At 47.3% G+C, this 14,104-nt stretch overlaps 1 long non-coding RNA gene across 1 annotated transcript; it reads right to left on the minus strand.

Moving 5' to 3' along the window:
- Positions 3,411-8,249, minus strand: LOC110264659. Its single transcript, XR_002350835.1, has 2 exons — positions 8,118-8,249; positions 3,411-3,447 (listed from the first exon to the last, which is right to left on the minus strand). It is a non-coding gene; the product is annotated as an uncharacterized LOC110264659 (long non-coding RNA).

The raw sequence follows: 14,104 nt of genomic DNA on the forward strand, positions 1-14,104 counted from the left end.
GCCTCATCTTCGGCAAGCTCTTCCGGTTTTTTTTTCTGATTTTTTTTACAACGTGTCGACCCTCGTTCTTTAAATGACGCTTTCCCGAGGAGGACACCTAAAGGCGAGCCGTAATGGCCTCATCTTCAGCAGGCTCCTCCGGTTTTTTCTGGTTTTTTTCACGTCGGGCAGACCCTCGCTCTTTAAATGACGCTATTCTGAGGAGAACACCTAAAGGCGAGCTGTAATAGCCTCATCTTCGGCAGGCTCCTCCGGTTTTTTTTTCCTATGTACTTACCCTCGCTCTTTAAATGACGCTATCCCGAGTAGGACACCTAAAGGCGAGCCGTAATGGCCTCATTTTTGGCAGGCTCCTCCAGTGCTGACCCTCGTTCTTTAAATGACGCTATCCCGAGGAGGACACCTAAAGGCGATGCGTAATGGACTCATTTTTAGCAGGCTCCTCCGGTTTTTTTTCCTTTTTTTTTTACATCATGCTGTCCCTCGTTCTTTAAATGACGCTATCCCAAGGAGGACACCTAAAGGCGAGCCGTAATGGCCTCATCTTCGGCAAGCTCCTCCGGTTTTTTTTTCTGATTTTTTTTACAACGTGTCGACCCTCGTTCTTTAAATGACGCTATCCCGAGGAGGACACCTAAAGGCGAGCCGTAATGGCCTCATCTTCAACAGGCTCCTCTGGTTTTTTCTGGTTTTTTTTACGTCGGGCAGACCCTCGCTCTTTAAATGACGCTATTCTGAGGAGAACACCTAAAGGCGAGCTATAATAGCCTCATCTTCGGCAGGCTCCTCCGGTTTTTTTTTCCCTTTTTTTTACATCATGCTGCCCCTCGTTCTTTAAATGACGCTATCCCGAGGAGGACACCTAAACGCGAGCCGTAATGGCCTCATCGTCGGCAAGCTTCTCCGGTTTTTTTTTCTGATTTTTTTTACAACGTGTCGCCCCTCGTTCTTTAAATGACGCTATCCCGAGGAGGACACCTAAACGCGAGCCGTAATGGCCTCATCGTCGGCAAGCTTCTCCGGTTTTTTTTTCTGATTTTTTTTACAACGTGTCGCCCCTCGTTCTTTAAATGACGCTATCCCGAGGAGGACACCTAAACGCGAGCCGTAATGGCCTCATCGTCGGCAAGCTTCTCCGGTTTTTTTTTCTGATTTTTTTTACAACGTGTCGCCCCTCGTTCTTTAAATGACGCTATCCCGAGGAGGACACCTAAACGCGAGCCGTAATGGCCTCATCGTCGGCAAGCTTCTCCGGTTTTTTTTTCTGATTTTTTTTACAACGTGTCGCCCCTCGTTCTTTAAATGACGCTATCCCGAGGAGGACACCTAAACGCGAGCCGTAATGGCCTCATCGTCGGCAAGCTTCTCCGGTTTTTTTTTCTGATTTTTTTTACAACGTGTCGCCCCTCGTTCTTTAAATGACGCTATCCCGAGGAGGACACCTAAACGCGAGCCGTAATGGCCTCATCGTCGGCAAGCTTCTCCGGTTTTTTTTTCTGATTTTTTTTACAACGTGTCGCCCCTCGTTCTTTAAATGACGCTATCCCGAGGAGGACACCTAAACGCGAGCCGTAATGGCCTCATCGTCGGCAAGCTTCTCCGGTTTTTTTTTCTGATTTTTTTTACAACGTGTCGCCCCTCGTTCTTTAAATGACGCTATCCCGAGGAGGACACCTAAACGCGAGCCGTAATGGCCTCATCGTCGGCAAGCTTCTCCGGTTTTTTTTTCTGATTTTTTTTACAACGTGTCGCCCCTCGTTCTTTAAATGACGCTATCCCGAGGAGGACACCTAAACGCGAGCCGTAATGGCCTCATCGTCGGCAAGCTTCTCCGGTTTTTTTTTCTGATTTTTTTTACAACGTGTCGCCCCTCGTTCTTTAAATGACGCTATCCCGAGGAGGACACCTAAACGCGAGCCGTAATGGCCTCATCGTCGGCAAGCTTCTCCGGTTTTTTTTTCTGATTTTTTTTACAACGTGTCGCCCCTCGTTCTTTAAATGACGCTATCCCGAGGAGGACACCTAAACGCGAGCCGTAATGGCCTCATCGTCGGCAAGCTTCTCCGGTTTTTTTTTCTGATTTTTTTTACAACGTGTCGCCCCTCGTTCTTTAAATGACGCTATCCCGAGGAGGACACCTAAACGCGAGCCGTAATGGCCTCATTTTTGCCAGGCTCCTCCGGTTTTTTCTGGTTTTTTTTACGTCGGGCAGACCCTCGCTCTTTAAATGACGCTATTCTGAGGAGAACACCTAAAGGCGAGCTGTAATAGCCTCATCTTCGGCAGGCTCCTCCGGTTTTTTTTCCTATGTACTTACCCTCGCTCTTTAAATGACGCTATCCCAAGTAGGACACCTAAAGGCGAGCCGTAATGGCCTCATTTTTGCCAGGCTCCTCCGGTTTTTTTTCCCTTTTTTTTACATCATGCTGACCCTCGTTCTTTAAATGACGCTATCCTGAGGAGGACACCAAAAGGCGAGCCGTAATGGCCTCATCTTCGGCAGGCTCTTCTGGTTATTTTTTTGTGGTTTTTTTTTTACGTCGTGCTGACCCTCGTTCTTTAAATGACGCTATCTCGAGGAGGACACTTAAAGGGGAGCCGTCAAGGTCTCATCTTCGGCAGGCTCCTCCGGTTTTTTTTACGTCATGCCGACCATCGTTCTATAAATGACGCTGTCCCAGGATGGACACCTAAAGGCGAGCCTTAATGGCCTCATCTTCGGCAAGCTCCTCCGATTTTTTTTTGTTGTTTTTTTTTTATGTTGTGCTGACCTCGCCCTTTAATTGACGCTATCCCGAGGAGGACACCTAAAGGCGAGTGGTAATGGCCTCATCTTCAGCAGGCTCCTCCGGTTTTTTTTCCGGTTTTTTTTTAAGTCGTGCTGACCCTCGTTCTTTAAATGACGCTATCCCGAGGACACCTAAAGGCTAGACGTAATGGCCACATCTTTGGCAGGCTCCTACGGTTTTTTTCATATTTTTTTTATGACGTGTTGACCCTCGTTCTTTAAATGACGCTATCCCGAGGAGGACACCTAAACGCGAGCCGTAATGGCCTCATTTTTGGCAGGCTCCTCCGGTTTTTTTTTCCCTTTTTTTTACATCATGCTGACCCTCGTTCTTTAAATGATGCTATCCTGAGGAGGACACCAAAAGGCGAGCCGTAATGGCCTGATCTTCGGCAGGCTCTTCTGGTTATTTTTTTGTGGTTTTTTTTTACGTCGTGCTGACCCTCGTTCTTTAAATGACGCTATCTCGAGGAGGACACCTAAAGGGGAGCCGTCAAGGTCTCATCTTCGGCAGGCTCCTCCGGTTTTTTTTACATCATGCCGACCATCGTTCTTTAAATGATGCTGTCTCGGGATGGACACCTAAAGGCAAGCCTTAATGGCCTCATCTTCGGCAAGCACCTCCGATTTTTTTTTGTTTTTTTTTACGTTGTGCTGACCTCGCCCTTTAATTGACGCTATCCCGAGGAGGACACCTAAAGGCGAGCGGTAATGGCCTCATCTTCAGCAGGCTCCTCCGGTTTTTTTTCCGGTTTTTTTTTACGTCGTGCTGACCCTCGTTCTTTAAATGACGCTATCCCGAGGACACCTAGAGGCTAGCCGTAATGGCCACATCTTTGGCAGTCTCCTACGGTTTTTTTTCAATTTTTTTTATGACGTGCTAACCCTCGTTCTTTAAATGACACTATCCCGAGGAGGACACCTAAAGGTGAGCCGTAATGGCCTCATCTTCGGCAGGCTCCTCCAATTTTTTTTTACATCGTGCTGACCCTCGTTCTTTGAATGACGCTATCCTGAGGAGGACACCTAAAGGCGAGCCGTAGTGGCCTCATCTTCGGCAGGCTCCTCCAATTTTTTTTTTTTGGTTTTTTTTATGTCGTGCAGACCCTCGCTCATTAAATGACGCTATCTCGAGTAGGACACCTAAAGGGGAGCCGTAATGGCCTCATCTTCGGCAAGCTCCTCCGGTTTTTTTCTGGTTTTTTTTTACGTCGTGCTGACCCTCGTTCTTTAAATGACGATATCCCGAGGACACCTAAAGGCTAGCCGTAATGGCCACATCTTCGGTAGGTTCCTACGATTTTTTTTCCAATTTTTTTATGACGTGCTGACCCTCGTTCTTTAAATGACGCTATCCCGAGGAGGACACCTAAATGTGAGCCGTAATGGCCTCATTTTTGGAAGGCTCCTCCGGTTTTTTTTTTTCTGGTTTTTTTTACATCGTGCTGACCCTCATTCTTTGAATGACGCTATCCTAAGGAGGACACCTAAAGGCGAGCCGTAATGGCCTCATCTTCGGCAGGCTCCTCCGGTTTTTTTTCTGGTTTTTTTTTTACATCGTGCAGATCCTCGCTCTTTAAATGACGCTATCTCGAGGAGAACACCTAAAGGCGAGCTATAATGGCGTCATCGTCGGCAGGATTTTGTTTCTTGCTTTTAATGTTCATTTACTTTACTGCTTCAAGATCCGATTCAACCCAAACCTTCTTTTACTCTTTTGTTTGATGCAAGTTACTTTCCTTTGTTTAATTTCTGCAAATCCAACTCCTAATCCCATTTACATTTCGAGCCATTTACATTTCTTGCTCTTTAAGTTTCCGCAATTTATATTTCTTGCACTCTAAGTTTCTGCCATTTAATTTCTTGTTCTTTAAGATACAGTAATTTAATTTCCTGCTCTCTTTAATTCCATGCAATTTAATTTCTGCAAATCACAAAACACTCAACTAAATCTTGATTCGCTTAACTAAATTAACCACTAAGCTAAAATTGCTCAATCCTTCAATCCCTGTGGGATCGACCTCACTCCCGTGAGTTTTTATTACTTAATACGACCCGGTACACTTGCCGGTTAGATTTGTGTGTTTTGGGAGAAATTCATTGTTCCACCAAAATACTCATCAGCTCCTCCGATTTTTTTTACTACGTGCTGACTCTCGCTTTTTAAATGATGCGATCCCGAGGAGGGCACCTAAAGGTGAGCCGTAATGGCCTCATTTTCGGCAGGCTCCTACGGTTTTTTTTTTTCCTTTTTTTTTACATCATGCTGACCCTCGTCCTTTAATTGACGCTATCCCGAGGAGAACACCTAAAGGCGAGCCGTAATGGCTTCATCTTCGGCAGGCTCCTCCGGTTTTTTTTACATCGTGCTGACCCTCGTTCTTTGAATGACGCTATCTTGAGGAGGACACCTAAAGACGAGCCGTAATGGCCTCATCTTCGGCAGGCTCCTCCGGTTTTTTTTACGACGTGCTGACCCTCGTTCTTTAAATGACGCTATCCCGAGGAGGACACCAAAAGGCGATGCGCAATGGACTCATTTTCAGCAGGCTCCTCCGGTTTTTTTTCCTTTTTTTTTACATCATGCTGACCCTCGTTTTTTAAATGACGCTATCCCGATGAGGACACCTAAAGGCGAGCCGTAATGGCCTCATCTATTCGGCAAGCTCCTCCGGTTTTTTTTCTGGTTTTTTTTTACGTCGTGCTGACCCTCGTTCTTTAAATGACGATATCCCGAGGACACCTAAAGGCTAGCCGTAATGGCTACATCTTCGGCAGGTTCCTACGATTTTTTTTCCAATTTTTTTTATGACGTGCTGACCCTCGTTCTTTAAATGACGCTATCCCGAGGAGGACACCTAAAGGCGATGCGTAATGGACTCATTTTTAGCAGGCTCCTCCATCTGGTTTTTTTTTACGTCGGGCAGACCCTCGCTCTTTAAATGACGCTATCCCGAGGAGGACACCTAAAGGCGAGCGGTAATGGCCTCATCTTCAGCAGGCTCCTCCGATTTTTTTTCCGATTTTTTTTTACGTCGTGCTGACCCTCGTTCTTTAAATGACGCTATCCCGAGGACACCTAAAGGCTAGCCGTAATGGCCACATCTTCGGCAGTCTCCTACGGTGTTTTTCCAATTTTTTTTATGACGTGCTGACCCTCATTCTTTAAATGACACTATCCCGAGGAGGACACCTAAAGGTGAGCCGTAATGGCCTCATCTTCGGCAGGCTCCTCAAATTTTTTTTTACATCGTGCTGACCCTCGTTCTTTGAATGACGCTATCTCGAGGAGGACACCTAAAGGGGAGCCGTAATGGCCTCATATTCGGCAAGCTCCTCCGGTTTTTTTTCTGGTTTTTTTTTACGTCGTGCTGACCCTCGTTCTTTAAATGACGATATCCCGAGGACACCTAAAGGCTAGCCGTAATGGCTACATCTTCGGCAGGTTCCTACGATTTTTTTTCCAATTTTTTTTATGACGTGCTGACCCTCGTTCTTTAAATGACGCTATCCCGAGGAGGACACCTAAATGTGAGCCGTAATGGCCTCATTTTTGGAAGGCTCCTCCGGTTTTTTTTTCCGGTTTTTTTTACATCGTGCTGACCCTCATTCTTTGAATGATGCTATCCTGAGGAGGACACCTAAAGGCGAGCCGTAATGGCCTCATCTTCGGCAGGCTCCTCCGGTTTTTTTCTGGTTTTTTTTTTACATCGTGCAGATCGTCGCTCTTTAAATGACGCTATCTCGAGGAGAACACCTAAAGGCGAGCTATAATGGCGTCATCGTCGGCAGGCTCCTCCGGTTTTTTTTACTACGTGCTGACTCTCGCTTTTTAAATGATGCGATCCCGAGGAGGGCACCTAAAGGCGAGCCGTAATGGCCTCATTTTCGGCAGGCTCCTCCGGTTTTTTATTCCTTTTTTTTTACATCATGCTGACCCTCGTTCTTTAAATGACGCTATCCCGAGGAGGACACCTAAAGGCGATGCGTAATGGCCTCATTTTTAGCAGGCTCCTCCGGTTTTTTTTCCTTTTTTTTTTACCTCATGCTGCCCCTCGTTCTTTAAATGACGCTATCCCGAGGAGGACACCTAAAGGCGATGCGTAATGGCCTCATTTTTAGCAGGCTCCTCCGGTTTTTTTTCCTTTTTTTTTTACCTCATGCTGCCCCTCGTTCTTTAAATGACGGAGGAGGACACCTAAAGGCGAGCCGTAATGGCCTCATCTTCGGCAGGCTCCTCCATTTTTTTCCGGTTTTTTTTACATCGTGCTGACCCTCGTTCTTTAAATGACGCTATCTCGAGGAGGACACCTAAAGGGGAACCGTAATGGCCTCATCTTCGGCAGACTCCTCCATTTTTTTTTACTACGTGCTGATCCTCGTTCTTTAAATGACGCTGTGCCGAGGAGGACACCAAAAGGGGAGCCGTAATGGCCTCATCTTCGGCAGGCTCTTCTGGTTATTTTTTTGTTGTTTTTTTTTGCGTCGTGCTGACCCTCGTTCTTTAAATGACGCTATCTCGAGGAGGACACCTAAAGGGGAGCCGTCATGGCCTCATCTTCGGCAGGCTCCTCCGGTTTTTTTTACGTCATGCCGACCATCGTCCTTTAAATGACGCTGTCCCGGGATGGACACCTAAAGGCGAGCCTTAATAGCCTCATCTTCGGCAAGCTCCTCCGGTTTTTTTTCCGATTTTTTTTACGACGTGCTGACCCTCGTTCTTTAAATGACGCTATCCCGAGGAGGACACCTAAAGGTGAGCCGTAATGGCCTCATTTTTCGTCCTTTAAATGACGCTGTCCCGGGATGGACACCTAAAGGCGAGCCGTAATGGCCTCATCTTCAGCAGGCTCCTCTGGTTTTTTCTGGTTTTTTTTACGTCGGGCAGACCCTCGCTCTTTAAATGACGCTATTCTGAGGAGAACACCTAAAGGCGAGCTGTAATAGCCTCATCTTCGGCAGGCTCCTCCGGTTTTTTTTCCTATGTACTTACCCTCGCTCTTTAAATGACGCTATCCCAAGTAGGACACCTAAAGGCGAGCCGTAATGGCCTCATTTTTGCCAGGCTCCTCCGGTTTTTTTTCCCTTTTTTTTACATCATGCTGACCCTCGTTCTTTAAATGACGCTATCCTGAGGAGGACACCAAAAGGCGAGCCGTAATGGCCTCATCTTCGGCAGGCTCTTCTGGTTATTTTTTTGTGGTTTTTTTTTTACGTCGTGCTGACCCTCGTTCTTTAAATGACGCTATCTCGAGGAGGACACTTAAAGGGGAGCCGTCAAGGTCTCATCTTCGGCAGGCTCCTCCGGTTTTTTTTACGTCATGCCGACCATCGTTCTATAAATGACGCTGTCCCAGGATGGACACCTAAAGGCGAGCCTTAATGGCCTCATCTTCGGCAAGCTCCTCCGATTTTTTTTTGTTGTTTTTTTTTTATGTTGTGCTGACCTCGCCCTTTAATTGACGCTATCCCGAGGAGGACACCTAAAGGCGAGTGGTAATGGCCTCATCTTCAGCAGGCTCCTCCGGTTTTTTTTCCGGTTTTTTTTTAAGTCGTGCTGACCCTCGTTCTTTAAATGACGCTATCCCGAGGACACCTAAAGGCTAGACGTAATGGCCACATCTTTGGCAGGCTCCTACGGTTTTTTTCATATTTTTTTTATGACGTGTTGACCCTCGTTCTTTAAATGACGCTATCCCGAGGAGGACACCTAAACGCGAGCCGTAATGGCCTCATTTTTGGCAGGCTCCTCCGGTTTTTTTTTCCCTTTTTTTTACATCATGCTGACCCTCGTTCTTTAAATGATGCTATCCTGAGGAGGACACCAAAAGGCGAGCCGTAATGGCCTGATCTTCGGCAGGCTCTTCTGGTTATTTTTTTGTGGTTTTTTTTTACGTCGTGCTGACCCTCGTTCTTTAAATGACGCTATCTCGAGGAGGACACCTAAAGGGGAGCCGTCAAGGTCTCATCTTCGGCAGGCTCCTCCGGTTTTTTTTACATCATGCCGACCATCGTTCTTTAAATGATGCTGTCTCGGGATGGACACCTAAAGGCAAGCCTTAATGGCCTCATCTTCGGCAAGCACCTCCGATTTTTTTTTGTTTTTTTTTACGTTGTGCTGACCTCGCCCTTTAATTGACGCTATCCCGAGGAGGACACCTAAAGGCGAGCGGTAATGGCCTCATCTTCAGCAGGCTCCTCCGGTTTTTTTTCCGGTTTTTTTTTACGTCGTGCTGACCCTCGTTCTTTAAATGACGCTATCCCGAGGACACCTAGAGGCTAGCCGTAATGGCCACATCTTTGGCAGTCTCCTACGGTTTTTTTTCAATTTTTTTTATGACGTGCTAACCCTCGTTCTTTAAATGACACTATCCCGAGGAGGACACCTAAAGGTGAGCCGTAATGGCCTCATCTTCGGCAGGCTCCTCCAATTTTTTTTTACATCGTGCTGACCCTCGTTCTTTGAATGACGCTATCCTGAGGAGGACACCTAAAGGCGAGCCGTAGTGGCCTCATCTTCGGCAGGCTCCTCCAATTTTTTTTTTTTGGTTTTTTTTATGTCGTGCAGACCCTCGCTCATTAAATGACGCTATCTCGAGTAGGACACCTAAAGGGGAGCCGTAATGGCCTCATCTTCGGCAAGCTCCTCCGGTTTTTTTCTGGTTTTTTTTTACGTCGTGCTGACCCTCGTTCTTTAAATGACGATATCCCGAGGACACCTAAAGGCTAGCCGTAATGGCCACATCTTCGGTAGGTTCCTACGATTTTTTTTCCAATTTTTTTATGACGTGCTGACCCTCGTTCTTTAAATGACGCTATCCCGAGGAGGACACCTAAATGTGAGCCGTAATGGCCTCATTTTTGGAAGGCTCCTCCGGTTTTTTTTTTTCTGGTTTTTTTTACATCGTGCTGACCCTCATTCTTTGAATGACGCTATCCTAAGGAGGACACCTAAAGGCGAGCCGTAATGGCCTCATCTTCGGCAGGCTCCTCCGGTTTTTTTTCTGGTTTTTTTTTTACATCGTGCAGATCCTCGCTCTTTAAATGACGCTATCTCGAGGAGAACACCTAAAGGCGAGCTATAATGGCGTCATCGTCGGCAGGCCTGCCCCTCGTTCTTTAAATGGCGCTATCCCGAGGAGGACACCTAAAGGCGAGCCGTAATGGCCTCATCTTCGGCAAGCTCCTCCGGTTTTTTTTTCCGATTTTTTTTTACATCGTGTTGACCCTCGTTCTTTAAATGACGCTATCCCGAGGAGGACACCTAAAGGCGAGCCGTAATGGCCTCATCTTCAGCAGGCTCCTCCGGGTTTTTCTGGTTTTTTTTTACGTCGGGCAGACCCTCGCTCTTTAAATGACGCTATCCCGAGGAGGACACCTAAAGGCGAGCGGTAATGGCCTCATCTTCAGCAGGCTCCTCCGGTTTTTTTTCCGATTTTTTTTTACGTCGTGCTGACCCTCGTTCTTTAAATGACGCTATCCCGAGTAGGACACCTAAAGGCGAGCCGTAATGGCCTCATTTTTGGCAGGCTCCTCCGGTTTTTTTTTTTTCCTTTTTTTACATCATGCTGACCCTCGTTCTTTAAATGACGCTATCCTGAGGAGGACACCAAAAGGTGAGCCGTAATGGCCTCATCTTCGGCAGGCTCTTTTGGTTTTTTTTTGTGGTTTTTTTTTACGTCGTGCTGACCCTCGTTCTTTAAATGACGCTATCTCGAGGAGGACACCTAAAGGGGAGCCGTCAAGGTCTCATCTTCGGCAGGCTCCTCCGTTTTTTTTTACGTCATGCCGACTATCGTTCTTTAAATGACGCTGTCCCGGGATGGACACCTAAAGGCGAGCCTTAATGGCCTCATCTTCGGCAAGCTCCTCCGGTTTTTTTTTTTTTTACGTTGTGCTGACCTCGCCCTTTAATTGACGCTATCCCGAGGAGGACACCTAAAGGCGAGCGGTAATGGCCTCATCTTCAGCAGGCTCCTCCGTTTTTTTTTACGTCATGCCGACCATCGTTCTTTAAAGGACGCTGTCCCGGGATGGACACCTAAAGGCGAGCCGTAATGGCCTCATCTTCAGCAGGCTCCTCCGTTTTTTTTTACGTCATGCCGACCATCGTTCTTTAAAGGACGCTGTCCCGGGATGGACACCTAAAGGCGAGCCGTAATGGCCTCATCTTCAGCAGGCTCCTCCGTTTTTTTTTACGTCATGCCGACCATCGTTCTTTAAAGGACGCTGTCCCGGGATGGACACCTAAAGGCGAGCCGTAATGGCCTCATCTTCAGCAGGCTCCTCCGTTTTTTTTTACGTCATGCCGACCATCGTTCTTTAAAGGACGCTGTCCCGGGATGGACACCTAAAGGCGAGCCGTAATGGCCTCATCTTCAGCAGGCTCCTCCGTTTTTTTTTACGTCATGCCGACCATCGTTCTTTAAAGGACGCTGTCCCGGGATGGACACCTAAAGGCGAGCCGTAATGGCCTCATCTTCAGCAGGCTCCTCCGTTTTTTTTTACGTCATGCCGACCATCGTTCTTTAAAGGACGCTGTCCCGGGATGGACACCTAAAGGCGAGCCGTAATGGCCTCATCTTCAGCAGGCTCCTCCGTTTTTTTTTACGTCATGCCGACCATCGTTCTTTAAAGGACGCTGTCCCGGGATGGACACCTAAAGGCGAGCCGTAATGGCCTCATCTTCAGCAGGCTCCTCCGTTTTTTTTTACGTCATGCCGACCATCGTTCTTTAAAGGACGCTGTCCCGGGATGGACACCTAAAGGCGAGCCGTAATGGCCTCATCTTCGGCAGGCTCCTCCAATTTTTTTTTACATCGTGCTGCCCCTCGTTCTTTGAATGACGCTATCCCGAGGAGGACACCTAAAGGGAAGCCGTTGCTTACCCTCGCTCTTTAAATGACGCTATTCCGAGGAGAACACCACCTAAAGGCGATGCGTAATGGACTCATTTTTAGCAGGCTCCTCCGGTTTTTTTTCCTTTTTTTTTTACCTCATGCTGACCCTCGTTCTTTAAATGACGCTATCCCGAGGAGGACACCTAAAGGCGAGCCGTAATGGCCTCATCTTCGGCAAGCTCCTCCGGTTTTTTTTCCGATTTTTTTTTACATCGTGTTGACCCTCGTTCTTTAAATGACGCTATCCCGAGGAGGACACCTAAAGGCGAGCCGTAATGGCCTCATCTTCAGCAGGCTCCTCCGGTTTTTTCTGGTTTTTTTTTACGTCGGGCAGACCCTCGCTCTTTAAATGACGCTATTCCGAGGAGAACACCTAAAGGCGAGCCGTAATAGCCTCATCTTCGGCAGGTTCCTCCAGTTTTTTTTTTACTATGTGCTGACCCTCGCTCTTTAAATGACGCTATCCCGAGGAGGACACCTAAAGGCGAGCCGTAATGGCCTCTTTTTTGGCAGGCTCCTCCGATTTTTTTTCCTTTTTTTACATCATGCTGACCCTCGTTCTTTAAATGACGCTATCCTGAGGAGGACACCTAAAGGCGAGCCGTAATGGCCTCATCTTCGGCAGGCTCTTCTGGTTATTTTTTTGTGGTTTTTTTTTACGTCGTGCTGACCCTCGTTCTTTAAATGACGCTATCTCGAGAAGGACACCTAAAGGGGAGCCGTCATGGTCTCATCTTCGGCAGGCTCCTCCGATTTTTTTTACGTCATGCCGACCATCGTTCTTTAAATGACGCTGTCCTGGGATGGACACCTAAAGGCGAGCCGTAATGGCCTCATCTTCGGCAAGCTACTCCGGTTTTTTTTTGTTGTTTTTTTTTTACGTTGTGCTGACCCTCGTTCTTTAAATGACGTTATCCCAAGGAGGACACCTAAAGGCGATGCGTAATGGACTCATTTTTAGCAGGCTCCTCCGGTTTTTTTCCTTTTTTTTTACCTCATGCTGACCCTCGTTCTTTAAATGACGCTATCCCGAGGAGGACACCTAAAGGCGAGCCGTAGTGGCCTCATCTTCGGCAAGCTCCTCCGGTTTTTTTTTTCCGATTTTTTTTACATCGTGTTGACCCTCGTTCTTTAAATGACGCTGTCCCGAGGAGGACACCTAAAGGCGAGCCGTAATGGCCTCATCTTCGGCAAGCTCCTCCGGTTTTTTTTCCGGTTTTTTTTTACGTCGTGCTGACCCCCCTCGTTCTTTAAATGACGATATCCCGAGGACACCTAAAGGCTAGCTGTAATGGCCACATCTTCGGCAGGTTCCTACGATTTTTTTCCAATTTTTTTATGACCTGCTGACCCTCGTTCTTTAAATGACGCTATCCCGAGGAGGACACCTAAAGGCGAGCCGTAATGGCCTCATCTTCGGCAAGCTCCTCCGGTTTTTTTTCCGGTTTTTTTTTACGTCGTGCTGACCCCCCTCGTTCTTTAAATGACGATATCCCGAGGACACCTAAAGGCTAGCTGTAATGGCCACATCTTCGGCAGGTTCCTACGATTTTTTTCCAATTTTTTTATGACCTGCTGACCCTCGTTCTTTAAATGACGCTATCCCGAGGAGGACACCTAAAGGCGAGCCGTAATGGCCTCATCTTCGGCAAGCTCCTCCGGTTTTTTTTCCGGTTTTTTTTTACGTCGTGCTGACCCCCCTCGTTCTTTAAATGACGATATCCCGAGGACACCTAAAGGCTAGCTGTAATGGCCACATCTTCGGCAGGTTCCTACGATTTTTTTCCAATTTTTTTATGACCTGCTGACCCTCGTTCTTTAAATGACGCTATCCCGAGGAGGACACCTAAAGGCGAGCCGTAATGGCCTCATCTTCGGCAAGCTCCTCCGGTTTTTTTTCCGGTTTTTTTTTACGTCGTGCTGACCCCCCTCGTTCTTTAAATGACGATATCCCGAGGACACCTAAAGGCTAGCTGTAATGGCCACATCTTCGGCAGGTTCCTACGATTTTTTTCCAATTTTTTTATGACCTGCTGACCCTCGTTCTTTAAATGACGCTATCCCGAGGAGGACACCTAAAGGCGAGCCGTAATGGCCTCATCTTCGGCAAGCTCCTCCGGTTTTTTTTCCGGTTTTTTTTTACGTCGTGCTGACCCCCCTCGTTCTTTAAATGACGATATCCCGAGGACACCTAAAGGCTAGCTGTAATGGCCACATCTTCGGCAGGTTCCTACGATTTTTTTCCAATTTTTTTATGACCTGCTGACCCTCGTTCTTTAAATGACGCTATCCCGAGGAGGACACCTAAATGTGAGCCGTAATGGCCTCATCTTTGGAAGGCTCCTCCGGTTTTTTTTTCGGTTTTTTTTTACATCGTGCTGACCCTCGTTCTTTCAATGACACAATCCTGAGAAGG

The sequence above is a fragment of the Arachis ipaensis genome, chromosome B07 (genome assembly GCF_000816755.2).
Source record: "Arachis ipaensis cultivar K30076 chromosome B07, Araip1.1, whole genome shotgun sequence".
Taxonomy (NCBI): Eukaryota; Viridiplantae; Streptophyta; class Magnoliopsida; order Fabales; family Fabaceae; genus Arachis; species Arachis ipaensis.